An 18635-nucleotide genomic window follows, 5' to 3' on the forward strand; every position below is an offset into this window, starting at 1 on the left:
CTATGGACTATTCCCCTGCCACAATACCACACATACCTTGGACCCTTTATCCATACATATTCTTTTAAAATTAGGAAAACAAATTGGGACCAACAGAAGAACCAGTGCCTAGTTTTGTCCTGAATTCTCTGGACTTCTTTCTTGCAAAAGCCAAAACCCCCAAACCCTGGAACATTCTAATGGTGGAAAGCACTTCTCTATCATTCTGAGGCCAAACTCCCCATAGAAGTGTGGTCTGGCTGGAGTCATGGCCTACTCTCCCTGATCTTGAGGCCATGCTCTTTCCTTAGAAAACAGAAAGGAGCCACCTTCAGAGATCCCGTCACTTTTCTAGAGGAGATTTTCACTCCTGGGCCTCAATCTGTCAGCCATATCATCCCATGTCACATGCCCTAGACACTACAATATTTTTCCCTCCTAATCAAAGCAAGACTGAAATCATGTACAAGAATAGGATCCTAATTAGAATAAGTTACACTCCATGCATATATAATATGTCAAAATACACTCTACTGTTATGTATATCTAAAAAGAAAAAAAAGAAAAAATAAAATAAAATAAATAGACTTAGAAAAAGCAGACTAAAGCAATAGTTCTCTAAGTGTGCAGCAGCAGCACCTGAAAAGTCAATCACTGGGTCCCACTCTAGTTCTACTGATCTTGAACTCTATAATGGGACCCAGAAATCTATATTTTAACCAACACAACAGGAGATTTCTGTGCATACTCAAGTTTCAAATACACCACGCTAAGCACCCAGCATTTCAAGGGCAGATAATGGGTATCCTTGGCCCAGAGATAAAGATGGACATAGGGATGTGCTACCTAGACTTGAAGCACTTGATCTCTGGCCCAGGGTCCTGAGGCAACACCACAAAAGCAATTGCAGGCAGCAGCTACTTTTGGCTCTGTGCCAGGAGATTCAAACCCCTTAGTCCTGCAGTGTGGTAGTCTTGCTAAATTGCTGCAGATCCCTGCCCCCTTACTGAGCTGCAGGAGATGCACTCATGCCTCTGGATCAGTGGACCCTTACTCCCGCTCCCACCCACGTTTGTGGCTGCCTGGTGATCAGATTCGCCTTGCCTCTCATCTTACAGAATGCCAATTTGGGAGTTCAAAAGGAATTTCTGATTCCTAAATCAGATAGGCCCCCCACAGCCCATATTTAAAAGATGCCTTCCTTTCTCACCTCTGTACTAGGTAACCCTGAGGATCAGCCAGGTCTGGAAGTATATAATCTGTTTATGGATTTAAAGAATTCACCTCACCAGAATCCCTTACTCACCCTGCCTCAAGAGTGCAGGGCTAGGTGTTTGTAACATAATTTGGGGTGCACTGCCACCTGGGTCCTGAGAAGGGGACTCAGAGGTAGAAATTCTCTAGAAACCTAGTCCAAAAGGTCTCAAAGGTTGTGAAGAGTTTGTGTTAAAGACCTGAAGTTACATAGGCACCTGCCCTCTGAATCCAGCCCATTCTCAGGGATTTCAGCCTTTCCCAGGCCAATGACATTACCCAGTCCCTCTTGGCTATTAGCAGGGTCCCCCCCCATAGGCAGTTTTACCAAGATTGTAGTTTCCTCTGAAATACAGAAACAATTTAGGAATCAAAGTATCTTTCAACCTGAAGTTGTTAGTCCATGTTCATCATCAGGTTTGAATATCTCTGTTGTGTTCCTAGGTCCACAATTGCTGGCTTATGTGCACGCATCATTCTTAGTTGGTTTCTGGAAGGGGAAAAAACTGTAAAAATGGCCCTCTCTGGGAACAGAAGGCAACCCACCTGACTCTCTCTTCAGAATAAACAGTTTCAGACTTTCCTTTGTAGCTATTGCAACTTCTAATAAATGTTTTAAAGCACTCATTTTTTCAGTAACCAATTAAAGGTTATATTTTAGAATGTGGTTTGAAAATCTGGATGGATAACATTATTCAGAATATTTAGAGAAACTGTGCAGAATCCTTTCTTATATTCACCACTCTTATCTTTCAAGTTGCTTTATTTTCTCTGTGTGTGGGTGTGTGTGTGTGTGTATATTTGTGTGTGTGTGTGGTTTCTTTCTTTCTTTGGCAGAAAATATACTTTTCAAAACTTCCTGATCAAAGAAGTAATATTTCCTGTAATTTTAAGGCATTAAGAATGGCTACTTCCCCTTTATTTTGTTTCCTCTTTTCCTTTCTTTTCTGGTAGGCTTATCCCTTCTTTCTGCTTCAATATCACAACTTCACAGAGTTGTCAACATCTAAATATGGTAATAAAATGGGTCAAGGATGAGATTAACATTAACTTGTTTAGTCCCATCCCCAGTACCACAAAAACAAACCAAACCAAAGCAAACCAAAAAACCCACCTTGTATACATGGAAGAAACATGTGAGTATTTATTTCTAAAGACCTTAACGTTTTCTGGATAAAATTTCCTTTTTCCATGGTAAAGAGTGAACATTTGGATATATCATACGGAGATGTTTAAGTGGACACCTTTGAATTTTTCATCTTGATTATAAATATATCCCTCATTCTGACCTTGCTCATTGAGTAAAATCCATGTCTGTGTTTTTTGTGCATCTGTGCACATGTGATATGAGAAGATGACACTGTGTGTCTTTCTGGCAGTTTTAAAAAGAAAAGCATCAGAAATCACTCTTATTTTGATTAAAATGTTCAGATAGCTGGGAACAGAGAGTAATTACAGGAAGACAGGACGGAGGTCTATACTGGAGCAGGATCGGAATGGCAATGGGCCCAGGTCTGTGCTGCAGTGCTACAATCCAGTTTGGCAGTTTGTTTTGGGAATTCCTCTTGGCATTGACCTTTTGTTTTATAATACAAGCTACAGCATCTCTAGTCAGAGTTGGCCTGATGTCGAAAAGGTCAGGCGGCTCTTGGGGGCCCCCCTCTTTTTCTTTCTGAACACATGCAGTGCAGGAGACTTCGCAGGCACAGGCATGATTCCCAATCCGCCACAGCGAGCTCACAGCTCACCCCACCAGAGCCCTGGGCTTATGCATGTCCAGGTGTCTGGGCCACAGCTGCTAGCAGGTTCCATGAAGGCAGCATTCTAGGGAGTCCCAAAGGTGGAAGGGGCTCAGGAAACAATGTGCTGCCTTTCATCTGTTTGCCCTTCTTGGTTGGGGGAGATGTCTGTATAGATCAGGATCAGTTTCCTCACTTAATTGGGTCTCCTCCAGGGGCAGTGTAGACCACCTCTGGACCACAGGGCTAAGTTTTAATACAAAGGAGGCTACAGCCTAGATTCTGTATGATCCCTGTTGGGTGTGGGTGGCTCGCTGTGCCCATCTCTTTGCTTTCGTCTTATATTGGAAAAGAGATTGGTAGGATTAGCCTCTTAGTCTCAAGAAACTTATTTAAAATTTCCCATGCTGGAGGCAAAGGCAAACTCACAGAACACGTGGGAGGCACCTGAAGTTCTGGTTCAGGGTTCACGTCCCAGGCTGGCAAGGCGCAGATGCGTGCGGGGCTGGTGGGAGGGATTGCCAAGAGGGTGCCAAGTTGGGTCCTTGGGTCGGGTGGGGAAGTGAAAGAGTCCTTGCTCCAAACTGAGTTCAGAGATTAGAAAAGCAGGTGTTATGTCGCTGTGCTGATTCACTCTCTGGGTAAACACGGCTCACACAGTTGTATGCCAAGGATTTAGTGAGGGGCTGTTACCTCAGGGCCCTATGTTCACTTTGTTTATTAAATGACCTTTACTGGGTTCATCAACAAAAGAAATACCTTGGGGCCTTGGAGTAACCCGCTAGGCAGCCCACAACATCCGCCTTTGGTGTAAAAACTTCAAAACTGATTTTTCCCCTTTTGCTTCTGAGGAAAAAATACTACATTTCTTCCGTTTAAAACTCACCCTGCATGAAAAGGGGGGAAATGCAGGCTCTCCACACGCCCCCGCCCACCAGAGTCCCTACAGAGTACAGGTTTCAGACTCCAGAAAAGCACTTCCACACCTGCACGCTATTTGCAAAAGAGATAGGGTTTAGAGCAGCTGCAGACTTCACTGGAATCCTGTCTAGAACAATAGAAAACTGCTTCTTAACCCTAAAGTGGCTTTGCGCCCGGTGGCTCCATCTTATCCTGATATCTGTCCACACTGGCAGAAAGAGGAGAGCTAGGAAAGGTTCTTTCACGCCCTCCGAATCTCTCCCACTGGTTCCAATTGCTACCGCTACTGTAGTAGCTGACTTGACCTTATCTGATCTTTCTGGAATTTTGTGTAAAAGCGACCAGACAACATAACATCTCAATCTTCCTAACCATCTCTTGCTACTGTACACCATTTGGTGATGCGTACTGCCCAGAGTAGGTCTCCAAGTGGCTACACCCACTGGAGAAATGACTCCTCCTTCTAGATTACAGCCCACTAGCTGGTTCCAGTTTTGAAACACCCACAAAATCTGTTTGGTTCTTTCCCCCTTTTCTGACTATCCCAACCTTTGACCCCTTCTTGCCAGGTGTTGCCCAGATGTGAAAATAACACCAGAAAGCTGACATCAACTTAGAGCTTATGCCATTGAGCAGCAAGGAGATAGCAGATGTCTGTATTTTTAAACAAACACTCTTAAAGGTGTTCTGAACATCAGTAGAATGGCACACACCCCTCTCTAGAGTATTTTTTTTTTCAGCAGCAATCAGCGCCATAAATGGGAGGATAAAGATTGTCCAAGGAATGGGGTTCACAGCACTGAATACAAGAAAAGGTTGGTTCCTCGGTTGCCCTGACAGCATATGAGACTAGAAACCTCAGGATTGCCCAAATTGCCGTGGATCAGCAACTTTCCTATTGTACACTTTTTCAAAGAAGATATTTTCTGTTCTCTGTGCTGTCCTTTTACTACCAGCACTGCATTCCCTGGTGCAGACTTCAGCCTCTTCATTTAAAGTATGTCTTATGTTTTTGCCAAGTATGATATCTAATTGAAAATTGATTTTTGGTTTTGGATGAATCTGTGGAGCTCACGTTGTAAGAAGAAGGGGGGAACGAGACACAATGAAAGAGAAGTCCAAAAATGCTGCCCAGACTAGGAGGGAGAAGGAAAACAGTGAGTTTTATGAACTTGCTGAATTACTGCCTTTGCCCTCAGCTATCACCTCTCAGCTGGACAAAGCTTCCATAATCAGACTCACTCATGACCAGCTATCTCAAAATGAGAGGGGTGTTCACACAAGGTAAGTGACTTTACTGGAAGGAATTTCAAAGCAAAGGGGGTAGGAACTTGCCAGACAATGAGCCTACCCCAATGAGGAAGATGCACCCATATTTACTACATTTGTATTCTATACAAAGGGAATTTTAGCCTACCTACTTGATTCAGTCCTCGATAAACTCAAGGTTGCTTTTCCTTTTCCTAGCTCCCTCTACTGCCCTGTTAATACTTTCTGTTCAGTCCCTCTGATGTGTCTGGTTGGGAAGCAGCCCAACAGTGCTTTTGTCAACACATCAGATACTGGGCTCAATTGAAAGTACTACTAATACAAACATGACTTTCTTTTTTATTCCACTTGTTTGAATTGTATCCAGTAGAAAGCAGGAACACTGCTAGATTCTGCATTTTTGTTAGATATGGATAGATCTACGTACATCTAACTAAATCAGATAATAATTCCTCTATATGTCTATGGTTCTGCAAGTGAGGAGGTATATTCATACAAATACATCCTGAATTGACCCAGTCTCTTGGCTTCCTATAGGAAATTTATTCTGCATTTTCAAGATATTCTCAAATTAGGAAACCAATTCTGGGACTTGCTATCTGTTGTCTTTTCTCAGATGACAGAAAGAAAGGGCAATCCAAATTAAAGGATCTCTAAACCATCATTTGTCAGCAACAACACTTGGGAGCGTTCGTTTAAAAAGCTCCTAGTGGGGGAATTGTAGACATTTTAAGTTCAATTTTGCAGACTGTATCCTTTCTGTAAAGAATATTCACGTTGGGCTTTTATTTTTTGAAACAAAACCCAACTAAAGAGTCGGCTGATATTTAAGATAATGGGTTGTTGTGAGATATCTGTCAATCACTTCTATTTGGACCTGAAATATAGCCTCTTTTCTCCTAGTGTCCATTTGCTGCTTGCCATAGGAAGAAACTCCCCCAACAGAGATTTCCACAGTGAGCAAATGAGCCACAAATCCGACGCCTTTCAAAAAAGACGCTCTTCTTTGGGAGTAAAGACAGGCATTGTATTTATTTCCTCTGGTGATGAATTCGGTGTCCTTCTGGTTTCAGAGAAATGGGAGAGAAAATAGCGTTTGGGCAGACTGCTCATTCCGGGAAGCAACGGTATTGCCTGCCAGCAGCCCCAGCCTCCAAGCCCGCCCTCTGCACCCTGGGGGTTGCAGCACACAACCTCTAAGTGCTCTCAGCACCATTACGCTGGTGCGTCAAGCTGAGTGCTCAGACACCCAACCAGGGGAGCAGGGATAGCACGGGGCGTGCACAACACCCAGCAGGCCCCAGAGGCCCGGAAAGACGGTGGCAGCTTGGCAACTGGACCCCTGCACCCTGGTCTCATTAGGTTTGCGGTGGCCCCGCGGGTGGTAGGACTGGGAGCCCAGACGGGGGCACTTGGGGGCAGTGGGGGCGTCCTGTCATCACTCAGCTCCATTAGCCAATGAACGCTGCCCCACAGGCGCATCCGGCCAATAGGAGGTGGGAAGACTGGTGAGTGGCATTGAGAAAGGGTGGGAGAAAGGGAGCCCGGGAGTGAAGTGGAAGCTAAGCGCCTTGAGCTGTAAAGAAGTTACTGAGGGGCGCTTTGGGCTTCCAATTAGGAATAATACTGGCAACAACCGAGGAGGAGGATTCTTAAACCACCTCTTTCGTCCCAAAGCCGGCATCCTCCTAGTTCCTTCACGTACCCCTCCCCCAATTAATGATCAAGGGACAGGAGCCAGGGAATGCTCTGCACCACTCTGCTAGCGGGAATCGGAGAGGCCGGCATAGTTGTTCAGTTGGACCATAGACATGAGTACAATTAAGAGGTGGGCGTCTTCGCACCCTTTGCAGCCCTTCAGGACTTAAGGTAGGTAAAGCAGAAGACACCCTAGGCCCGCCCAGCGTCGTCCCAGCTCTGAGGCTGGGGGTGCTAGGCTGGGAAGCTTCCCTCCCCTGGCGCCTGCGAAGCGGCTGCCGGTGAGTGTGCCACCTGTTAACCTGGCGCTGGGTACCCCGAGGGTTACCTCCCCTGCTGGGTCTCTTCCCTTCTGGAGCCCCGAGGGGCTTGATGAGTCAGTGCCACTTGTTGGGAAACCCTCAGACTTGAGACCCACGTTACAGAGACCCAGCTCCAGATCTGCCAAGGTCGGGCCTGAAAGGCATTGTCCGCAGAGCTGTGGAGGATTCTGATTGGCTGAAACTTACTTTCCTGGGACGTGTGCCTGGCCTGGGCGCCAGTGCAGAGACCCAAGGCTGAAGATCTTCTGAGGGTCTTCCAAAATATGTATTTTGTTTTTTGGGCAGGTTCCCAGTAGGCTGGAGAACGTGGCTGACATGGGTGAGGGAAGGCGAGCGTTATTTGCAGGGTGCTCAGTCCCGCTGCTCCTTTCTTTGTATCTTAAAAAACAAACAAAAATGACTGATCCTTGCTAGGAAAGCCGAGGGCGCCGAGGCCCCTTCACAGCAGTTTCTCGGAGTCGGGGCAAGGGTGTGATGGCGGAGCCACAGATCTCTTAGGCTCTGATGCTGTTGTCTTCACAGTGGGTGGTCGGAAAGAGTTACCTGGGATTCATGTTTTGCATAAAGGGACTCAGAGTCATCTCAGATGCAATAGGACTGAAGAGCAAACGTCGGGGATTATTATGGTAAATATTCCATTAAACAAAGATTCTTGTAAGACACTCTCAAATAATTATAAATCTGGTGACATAGCTATAGGCATAATGAGATTGTAAAATTTGTTTTTTTTTGTTCATATCAAATTCAACTATATAACCGTACAATGCAAAAAGCTATAAATTAAATGAACAAATAAAATTCCCCATACTTATTTTTAAAGGAGAAAAGTAATTAAAATATAGATCATTTCCTTTCCAATCTTCCTTGCTAAGTGTGGTTTTTCACTCAAGAGTCTATTAGCTTTTATTTGGTGGCCTGTTTCAGCTTTTAAACTTATTTTACCTGAGTAGAGAATAATAAACTAATAAAGGGGGGATGATAGAGAAAAGAGGATGGGATATGGATATTCCAAATAATTAAGAATAAAACATTAGATTTCTATGTTGAATTTGAGATTTAATAGTAAAAAAAGTAAAGTAAAAAAGAAATTCTGATAACATTATTGTGACATCATTAAAAGCACATATCTTCTGACTGATAATAGTCTTTTCTAAATAGTCTAGAAAAGGAAAGATTGAGGCATGTAGAAATATATAAATCTTACGTGCTATCAAAGCTGGAAAGACAGGATAAAAAAGAGATGTCTTGACCTTGTTTGTGTGCTAAATAGGACAAATTCAACTAAAAAGAAATACATATTAATTATCCATCTATAATACAATTTTACTGGGCATAGTGGCATGTGGAATGAACTTTGAAGGAATCAAATATGTTTTCAAGTCTATAGCTGTTCCGTCTTGGTAATATCTGCCATTTCATTGTCAAAACCTCTTTAGAAAATAAAAATAATCACAATTGAAATGAGTGAGTGTTCAGGAAAGAGAGTATGAATAAGCAAACCTCCACAGACCCTTTCTATAATATTCATCTCTAGATTGAAATCCCTAATTGTATTATATTTTTTGAAGCAGAGAACTTAAGAAAAGAAAGCGGCGCCCATTTCCCACGTGCATCGGTGATTCAAGACTGTTTTTCTTTCTGCTCAAGGAAATGATTGACCATTAAGTTTCCATGTTTATTTTCTTACAGAAGTTTTTCTCATTTAAAAGCCTTTAAGCACAGTTTATGCTCTACACTGATTTTCTCCGTTTGATTCTAGTTTTGATGTTGATTTAAAATGTGGAGTGAAGAACTAAATTTTGTGCAGATTATTTGCAAGGCAGATTTATTTGCTAGAAATTGTAGGTCTAGCCACTGGGGTGGGAGGAACACTTTTTTTCTTAAGGAGACAGATAACTACCAAAAAATAATAACCTGAAAAAATATTAAAAAAACAGGTATAAAAAGCTATGGTGATGATTTCAAATAAGGTATGATCATGTACTTGAAGCTAAAACAATACTAAGCTTACAGAGTAAAAAACCTGATTTCTACAAGAGTTGTTTTTCAGTTCTAGGGAATCCCAGTAGCTTGAAACTTTTCCTGACAAATGGTGACACAGAATACAAAGCCACGGATTGATGCTGCATTTCTCTATAGATCCAGGAATTTTTGTTTTTTAAAAAAGTTTCAGACTCTTATAATATTAATGATTTTAGTGGGTTATTCATTCCCAGTCTTTGATCCACAAAAATTTAAATTTTATGCTAGGAAGAGGAATCCCAATTATTTAGGAATGGTCCTGCTATTCTGAGGATGCTAAAAGAATGTCCACAATGAAACAAATTTTCCTCCTCAGGTCTCCCCACACAGTGGGCGACTACTGTGCCTTTGTGGCTCAGCCTAGGCTAGGGACAGCTACCATATCACAGTCTCAAGTTCATTTCACCTGTATCAAGGTCTGAAGGTCCAAGGCCAATTAAGTTGGCACAGTGAGTCCCATTCTCTCTGCAGTGGCCCAGTCACCCCATTCCCACATTTGCAGTAACATTAGTGGCTTCTCAGGCACAGCCACAGAGCGTCTCTGGCCCCTGAGCGGCAGGCAAAGGAAGGCAGGGCACACGCATTGCAGACAGAGGAGAGTCATACATTGTGGGGCCCCGAGGAGCTGGTGCAGGACAAGGCCTGGCAGGGCAGGGTCATGGATGCCCTAGGGAGCACTGTCACACAGGCCGGGTGGCTTAGAAGTGCCCCTGCACTAGAGGAGGGAGAGGGTGCATGTCCATTCCCCAGTCGACCTTTTGCCCAAGGACTGATCCAGGAGTCTATCTCAATGGGAAGTGTCCATCTCCATCTCTCTTCCCCAGAGAGTCCAGCTGCAGAGGCGCAGGAAACCCCAACACCAAGGTGGCGTGGTATCAAGGTGGCGGAGGAATTCTAGCATTTGTGTTCAGTGATGATGCCCAGGCTCTGCAGGGTACATAGGCTTTGGGATTTCCTTCCTGGTCCAGCCTTCTCCCCCTCACCCTTGGTCGCAGTTGACCCCAGGTAGCTTGGACAAATGACTTCGGACTAAACATTAGGAGTTGTGCCTTCCAGGGTCTTCCCAGCCCCAGTCTCTAGGTGGTCGTCCAAAGGAGGGACAGCTTCTGTAGTTTATGCATTTATCCCCTTCTTGCCTGAAAGGCATACCTTGATCCATCGAGTAGATAGTGGTCCCAGGAACAACTACAGGGAGCATGCATTTCTGAGGCAGTAGAGGGTGTACAGAATACAAGAAAGAACACGCTCTTTCCTTCCACCTCTTCCTGTCAGAGTGAACGCAGCAATGATGCAGGGTCTGTAATCTGTATTTTGTCAAGGGTATGAAATTCATTTGGAAGGAAAACTTCAATCCATTTATTTTTGCTGCTTGCAATAACACAGCTGGATGATGCTTTGGGCACAGCTAGACTGAGGCAGATTATTCATTCGGCAAGAATGGGCCTAAATGGTGCCTGTGGGATTAGGTCAATTTTAGTGGACCTACTTAGCCTCATTTGGTTACTAATTGGTTTCTTGTTTTATAAATCAAAATCTCATTTTCAGAAAATTACAAAACCCATGCAGTCAGTCCATCGAGGTAATCCTTGGGTCAGGGGGTATTTAAATGGAAATGGCACCTTGAACCAAGGGTAAAGCAACCTTGAAACTTACAGGGGTTTTCACGTGAAATGTGAGCTAGCCCTTTAGATCCATAATAGATACATCCCTTCTAATGCTACTTATGTAAATATGATAAACCAGACTTGAAGGAAAGAGGGGGGCCTGGGAGAAGCAAAATTTGTCTTCTAAGGTTAATGTGGCATATCTTGGAAATCTTCCAAAATAGATAATTTTTTTTTTTGTCTTCAGCCACTTTAGCTGGGGAAAATCTTTTTGTCTAAAAAAACGATTTAGTGATCACCTCCCTCACAGAGCTCCTTTTCTCCTTTGCAAAACCCTGTTCCCTCGGCCTCACCGAATTACAAGAGAATCTTTAGATCTTGTTCCCACTGTAATCCCACCGCCAAGGGAGCTGGTTTCCTCCTCATTTTAAACATACAATCAAAAGGATTTGCAAATTTTCTGCAGTAGGTCAAGTGCAGAAAGGAAATCTCAGCTTCCCCCCTCGCAACTGAAATTGGGTGCCAGAGCACGACACTGAACGCAAGAGGGAGGGGGTACATGGAGAGGGGTCTCTGGCCCACTTGGAGACTTTTGGAAAGGAGGACCCTTGATGCAGGCTTGGGGGAGTGTCCTCTGCACCCCAAAGGGCGAGTTCATCCTGGTATTATGTCAGGGAAGACGGACAGGTGAGGGTAGCCTGTTCCTTATAAAACCTTAAGCCAGACTCAACCGAGTGACGGAGATTTCCAAGGGAAACCAAAAGAGAAGGCAATGCTTTGTGAAAGCAAAAAGGTTCCTTAAAAAGGTGGTGGGGGTGGGTGGAGAGTGGATAAGTGAGGGGGAGGGAGGTCTCTGTTAACCCGTCCCTGATGGGCTGTTTATTGACCTTTAAAAGGTCTTATTTTCCCTCACAGGACATAATAATAAGGCCGTTACCCGATACCAGAAACAGTGGAGGGTGGCTGCAAGTCCTAGACCAGTGTCCCACCCCCACCCCTAACAGCCCAGCCCGGGAGATCTTCAGATCATTTGGTAGGGTAGGCGCTCCTGGAGACCAACAGAATTTCACATTGAAGACGTTTGTTGGCCATGCACAGGTTTCCAACACTTCTGGGGGCTTCAGTCGGTCTCCCCACACAAGGAAGACTTAGTGAAAAACCTGTCCAAGGAAGGGACATCATCTTTGTCCTTGGAAAAATCCACAGAGCTCTCCTAGGCACATTCCCACCCTGCTAAGTTGTTTATCTACAAATAACCGGAGAGATCTGCTGTGCCAGGTGTCCCTGACTCAGTCAGGCTAGGTGGGGATCCATAGCAACCCTAGCAGCCACCAATCAGCATGAAACAGGGAAATACCTGGGATGCCAGATGACCCTTCCAGTAGTTTATGGTGGTTGATAATATGTTGGCAAACCATGTAGTTCGGCACTCTCTGCAGGGTCCTTTTCCTTTACCCTGTTAGCCTCCACAGTCAGCTCTTTCTGACTCTTCTTCTGGGTAGCAATGTCTGAACAGAGACTTAAAAGAAAAGAAAATGTGGTGCCAGATATCAAGGAGAATAGATTGGTTTAATCATGAGGAGCAAAGTGGAAGGAGACAACACGAAAGGGGTGTTTACAGGTGACTGTGACAAGGACCTCCTGGAATGGTCCAGAGAAGGAAAGAAACCAGGGCAGTGGAGTCACTCTGGGGAGGGAAGTTGGGGTGGGCTAAAAAGACAGGAGGGGTCAGTCTGCACGGGGGATTGTCAGGAGTCCCTTTGCAGGCAGGGACCTCAGTGTTTACCAAGCGGTGGGGAAATCTTTAGATTTAGTTAGATGTTCAAACGCCCAGAAAGACCCTATTTGAGCTTAAGGGGCATTCAGTGTTACTCTTTGCCAGGATTTTGATTGCTTGCTTAGGAAGCAGCTCCTGGCCAACACCTTGAAAAAAACCTAACTCCTTGCTTTATTGTGAAAGGTTCTTCCCAGCGCCACATTTAGAGTGTTTTTGTCATCGTACATTTTAAGAATGTTCCCCTAATGAAGAAGGTCATCTAAAAAAATAAAAAGATGTCATGTTAAACCTTGTACAATGATGTAAGAATGGAAGGACTTCACTCTCTAGATGATATCATTCCACAAGCCCCGTTAGAGATATTATCTATAACAAATTCAACATAGCTCTGTCCAAGTTTCTTCTGCCTTTTTATTTCTTTATGTACACAGGTAATAGAGTAGACTATTAATTTTTAAAAAATCAACCATGAGAGTCTTGAAGGTTTGCTGTTTTAGGCATCACCATAAAAACTGGCAAAGCCTCAAAAGATCTTAACCTGGTAACAGAGGAGATAAATGGACTGTCCTTGTTAATAGGAGATGGTACCTGACAAGTAGAGAATGGAATTACTTTCTATGTCAAGAATGCAATGAAAATATTGCTAAGAAATTGTTAGCACCTCAGGGTAACCGACTTCAGGAAAGTCCCCCTGCCCCTTTTTGGAGGTGGAGGGGACAGGACTAGGGTGTGAAATGCTGGGGCTCACAAGGAAAAGGAAGATGAAGGATTAGGAAGGGATGCTGGTAAGCGTCAGACTGAAAGTCAACCGCAAGCTCAAGGATTTTTTCGAAGGTGATTAAAGTCAGATCCAGGAGAGGAGAATGTCTAGAAAGTCACGCAGCCAATCACAGAGGACGCCAGGGACCAGATGAACCTGGCCAGTTTTTTGGGGCCACTTTGCGGGCAGAGGTTCACTATGTGGGGGGACATCCTCTGCCTCTTGGTAAGGAAGATGATGAAAACTTTGGGCAATAAATGAGTGTCTCTCCTTTCCTTAAACAACCTAGTGAACCTACGCAAAAGTGATCGCTGTTGTGTAATGTTGGGGGCTTCTCTAGCGCAGAGGCCCCTTGAGGTACAGCCAGGAAAGCACTCCAGGAGAGCCTTCCTAGCTGAGACACCTGGTTCCCTCAGAGCCAGAGGTTGGCCTCTGTTCGGAACCCAGGGAGGGGACAAAATTTATTCTCTGGAATAACCTTTTCCCACTGTGCAGGTTGGGTGGAGGGTATGGGAAATATTATCAGGGGCTTCTTGCATTAATGGGTAACAAATCACAAAAAATGCAAATTGGTCCCCAACTGACACTCGGGCTGGGATTCTGATACTAAAGTTTGTTTCTATTTCTTCCCAGGGCTTGGTGAGGCAGGGGGCAACTCAAGTCGGACCAGCCCCCTGGACCACGTTGGCCACGAACTGGGCTCCCATATCCTCCAGGTAGGACACACGTCTCCCAGTGGCTCACATCCTTCCAGGTCCTGGTTTCCTGGATGGGCCTCTGCTTTCTTAAAAACTAACTAACTAAAAAGTAAAATGTAAAGATCTATTCTGGACATGGCTCTCTCAGCCTAACAGCATCTCAAAATTAGAACTAAAGCTTTTACCTAGGCGAGGATGGGCGGAGGGCGACTCTCCAGGCTGAGAGGGAGGCAAGTGGCAACCAAGGCTTGGGGTGTGGAAAACAGCCCAGCAAGGCTCCATCAGGGTGCTGAGACCAAGGCAGGGGGCATCTTTTGTCATCTCTCCGTCCACTGGCACTGGAAGCCCAGGGCCAAGCTGCCAAGATAGAGCCGCAGAACCATCTGAAATAAAGGATTTCCCAAGGAAATAACAGGAATCTGGTAGAAGTGCCCATCTGTGCTTTAACCTACATTTTGGGGTTCCAGCTGGGTCTGCAACTCATTTCATCTCTTCCTCATAGTTCCCAGACTCCCCCTGGCCCCAGGCCAGGCCAGGCTCTGGATTCCACACATACACACCCCCAGGTAATGAGTTGAACCCATGTGAGGTGCTGATTACATTGTTGTTTGCAGTGCACACGGTTTAAAATTGTCTGTTGCCGGCCTAAGTCACAGAACAAATATTTTAAATAATAAAACTCCCGATGGCATTTTTAGGTTTGACACTTGTCCCCTACCACACACCCTCTTTATTATTATTCAAGTCCACTGGAAGTGGTAGCTTGGAACCTAAGAAGTTTAAGGGAAGCCCTCAATTCTTCCTCCAGGACCCGAATGAACATAATCTCTCCGCAGGGTCCCACAGCCTTCATGTTCTACTAGTACCCATACTCTTTTCCCTCAAGAAACAAGAGATTTTAGTTGCACTGAACAAAGAAAAAAGGGTATGAGCTTTTTTTTGCTGGCCTGGCTTCCATACTTTTGAATTTATCTAGAAAAGGTGCTGTAATTCCCTTCATTTCAACACCTTTCATCAGATGTCTCTCAGCTGTCCCCCCATTTTACCATAATCCCAGCCAATCTCTTCTGGCAATATAAACAAGAAAATGAAACCCCTAGACAATCCCTCACCCCTCCTAGCTCTTACCCAATATCTCTTCTTTTTTTACCCCAAACTTCTGGTAGGATTGACTTCCATTCCTTATTTCAGTGGCTCACTCCCTTCCCCATTTGCTCCAACATCCCTGCAGTCTGTCAGCTCTTCTACCCATTAGGCTCTACAAAGGCCCCACCACATTTTGACATTAAGAATTAGATGCCCATTTTTTTATCCTCCCTCAACTTGTTCATCCTACAAAATAGGGGGCTCAGGGCTGGGGCTACAGCTCAGAGGCAAAGATTCTCATCTTTCTTCATCTCTTTTTTGATCACTCAGTTTCAGACTTGACCCATCTCCGCTGCAGCTATCTGTTCCGACCTCTTCACCCCCATTCCTTCCTTCCTTCTGTAGGTCATTTCCAAGATTAAAATAATATATCTAAGTATGTTATTTTCCTGCTTAGAAAACCTCTGTTGGAATCCTATATATCTATAAGAACAACTTCAGATTCCTCAAATTGACATTCCACATTTCAAAAATTCATTGTGGGTGTACTTTTTCAGCTCCACCTGTAGTACACCAAGCACATCACTTCAGAATACATCAGATTCATCCTCCCGCAAAGTCCCTGCCTTTGCCACATTATCCCTTCTGCCTAGGATGCTCTTCTTCCCTTCTCTAGCCCAACCTCCCTTTCCAAAGTTCTGCTCAAACATCAGCTCCTGTAAGGCATCTTTGACTCCCCTTCTCTCATCTCCTAAATCCCCCTTTCCTGTACACTTTCTAGTGCCATTGACCAGCTTAATTGTCTCTATAGATTTCAGACTCTAGGTTCGTCCATGTTGACCAGTGCAGTAGGGATCGGATCTTTCCCAAACACTGCTATTATTCTTTTCATGATCTAACAACATCCCTACAGAGCCCTTCAAGCCTGACACAGAAAACCTCTGGTTCTTTCAGTAGAACCTAATCTACTTCTGTGATTTATCTCCAGAATTTGTGCTCATGTCTATTACAAACATGTTTTCTTTGTCCCCTTTGGTAAATCCTGAGCCTATGCAACATGAGCATTGTCCACAACTTCCTCTGGATATCTTCTAGTGTGTTAAATGCTTCAGATGCTTACAAAATTGGAATGAATGAAAAAAAAAGGAGGGCCTCTTGTGACTGGTTCTATGTCCTGTTTCCCAACAGTCTCTCTCTTTTCTATCTCTCTGCATTTGTGTCTGAATGTTTCTAACTTTTGCCTTTCCCCACCCCTGCATTTCAACAGATGGCCCAGAAGCCTCTCCATTCACTCTATTTCTGCCTCCCAGACCCTGGACGGCTTCATCTTTGTGGGGGCCCCAGATGGGAAGATCATGTACATATCAGAGACAGCCTCAGTTCACCTGGGTCTTTCTCAGGTAGTGAATGGTCTACACTTCCATCCTGCAGTGTTTACAGCCAGAGTTGGAAGCAGGAGGGTGGGGCTTCCCCAATCCTTTGATGTCTGCATTTCTGGGCTAGAGACTTCTCAGCTGATGGAGGGATTCATTAAACAGATCTGGATCTTCTCATTCCTAGACTTCCCTTATCCATTAGCTTCCACCCAAAGCCCAGGCAATTGCTACTTTTTTGAGGCTTTACAATAAGCCAGATACTTATTTTTTTCTGGTAAGATACTCTTTACCAGAGCTGCTGCTACTACTACTACTACTACTACTATAAGGACTACTAGTTATTATCTCACAGATAAGGGAGCTGAGGTGTACATAGGATGCAATAGGTAGCAAGGGGAGAAATGAAATCAGAACTCAGGGCCAATTGCTGGCTCCTGTTTTCATGGCCCAACAGACCCCCCCACACACCAAGTTTTCAGCTTCTCCATGGGACATTCTATTACTGCACAGGTGATGATACTCTTGTCTTTACAAATAGAGCTGACCAGAAACAGCATTTTTGAATACATCCACCCTTCTGACCACGACAAGATGACCGCAGTGCCCACCGCCCACCCACCCTACCACCGTCACTTTGTACAGTGTAAGGCAGACACTTGTCTGCGATGCTTAAGCACATGGCGCTCAGTTTGTGGTTTTCCCCAAGTTTATCGTGGCTGGAGCCGCTCAGTCGCACGTCTCATGTCCTGATCTTCCCTCTGCTCCTCTCTCTCTCTCTCTCTCAGAGCACGAGATCGAGCGCTCCTTCTTCCTGAGGATGAAGTGTGTCTTAGCCAAGCGGAAGGCTGGCCTCACCTGCGGGACTACAAGGTAAGTGGCTGAGGTGAAAGATTGACACCCAGCAGTGGTTGGGTGTTTTGGACGGGGCGGGGACCCAAGGCATCTGCAGCGTCTGAGGGTCATTTTCACATCAGGGACAGTCCTGTGTGAGCCATATGTAGTACCTTTGTTTCAAAGAGCAGCGGGTCCAGATGCTCTATCGGTCCCCGAACTGTATGAACTACTGGAAATGAAGCTTAAAGACTGGGTCTGACTGGCCTAGTACTCCACAGCCATGGGCCTCTCAGAGATGGGTCTGAAGAATCCTGAAAACCTCTGAAGTGGTGAGGAACCCTTGGTGGATTCCTAGGAGTTTAAGCCGAGCGCCAGATTTGGACCTCCAAAGAAGTTAAGAATCAAAGCTTCAGCTCAAAGCTGTGGTTCTCAGGTTGAATGCGATTGAACATCCTAAGACCGTTAGGGTTGGTGGAGGTCTAGGCATCTTCATTTTTACAAGCTCCCAAGTGAGTTCAGTTGTACCTGCAGTCACTCTCTTGAGATACTTTAGAGTCCTCTCACTTTGGGCCCCTTCCCAGAAGGGCATGGCCCAGACAATATTTCTGGCTGAGTAGTTTCCACATGTTTCAAACCCCTCCTCATCTTTCTGGGGCTCTTCCTGAGTGGGGCTGAGTCCTTCGCCCTCCCACTCTGCCACAGGTCAGTCACTGCAGTGGCTCCCTGAAGATCGGCCAATACAGCTTGGACATGTCCCCCTTTGACGGCTGTTACCAGAATGTGGGCCTGGTGGCTGTGGGTCACTCGCTGCCTCCTAGCGCTGTCACGGAGATCAAGCTGCACAGTAACATGTTCATGTTTTGAGCCAGCCTGGACATGAAGCTCATCTTTCTGGACTCCGGGTGGGTGGGCAGGACCAAAAATGGCTGTTTCTAGTGTAATGCAACCCTTCTTAGTCAGGGACAGATTCCCCTTGATCTGAATGACCCATTCTGCAGATGAGGCAACAAACCAGGTTCTGCAACTGAGGGCGGGCACCCAGGTCTGGAACTGTGTTTGGTCGGGAGTTGAGGGCACTGGGGCACCCAGCCCACCCGAAATCCTCTCCACAGGGTGGCGGAGCTTATGGGGTATGAATCTCAGGACCTGATGGAGAAGACCTTGTGCCACCAGGTGCATGGCTGCGAAACTTTCCATCTGCGCTGCGCTTACCACCTGTGTAAGGAACACTGTGCTCTGCACCCAAACAACCTTGGTGGCTCCCCAGGGTGGTGGGGAGTGGGAACCTAAGCACA

The 18635-nt window shown here is 45.3% G+C and overlaps 1 pseudogene; it reads left to right on the forward strand.

Moving 5' to 3' along the window:
* Window positions 1-4998: 4998 nt before the first annotated feature.
* On the forward strand, window positions 4999-18630 carry LOC144372674 (single-minded homolog 1-like; annotated as a pseudogene).
* The last annotated feature ends 5 nt before the right edge of the window (window positions 18631-18635 follow it).

The sequence above is a fragment of the Ictidomys tridecemlineatus genome, unplaced genomic scaffold (assembly GCF_052094955.1).
Source record: "Ictidomys tridecemlineatus isolate mIctTri1 unplaced genomic scaffold, mIctTri1.hap1 Scaffold_1445, whole genome shotgun sequence".
NCBI classification, from domain to species: Eukaryota; Metazoa; Chordata; class Mammalia; order Rodentia; family Sciuridae; genus Ictidomys; species Ictidomys tridecemlineatus.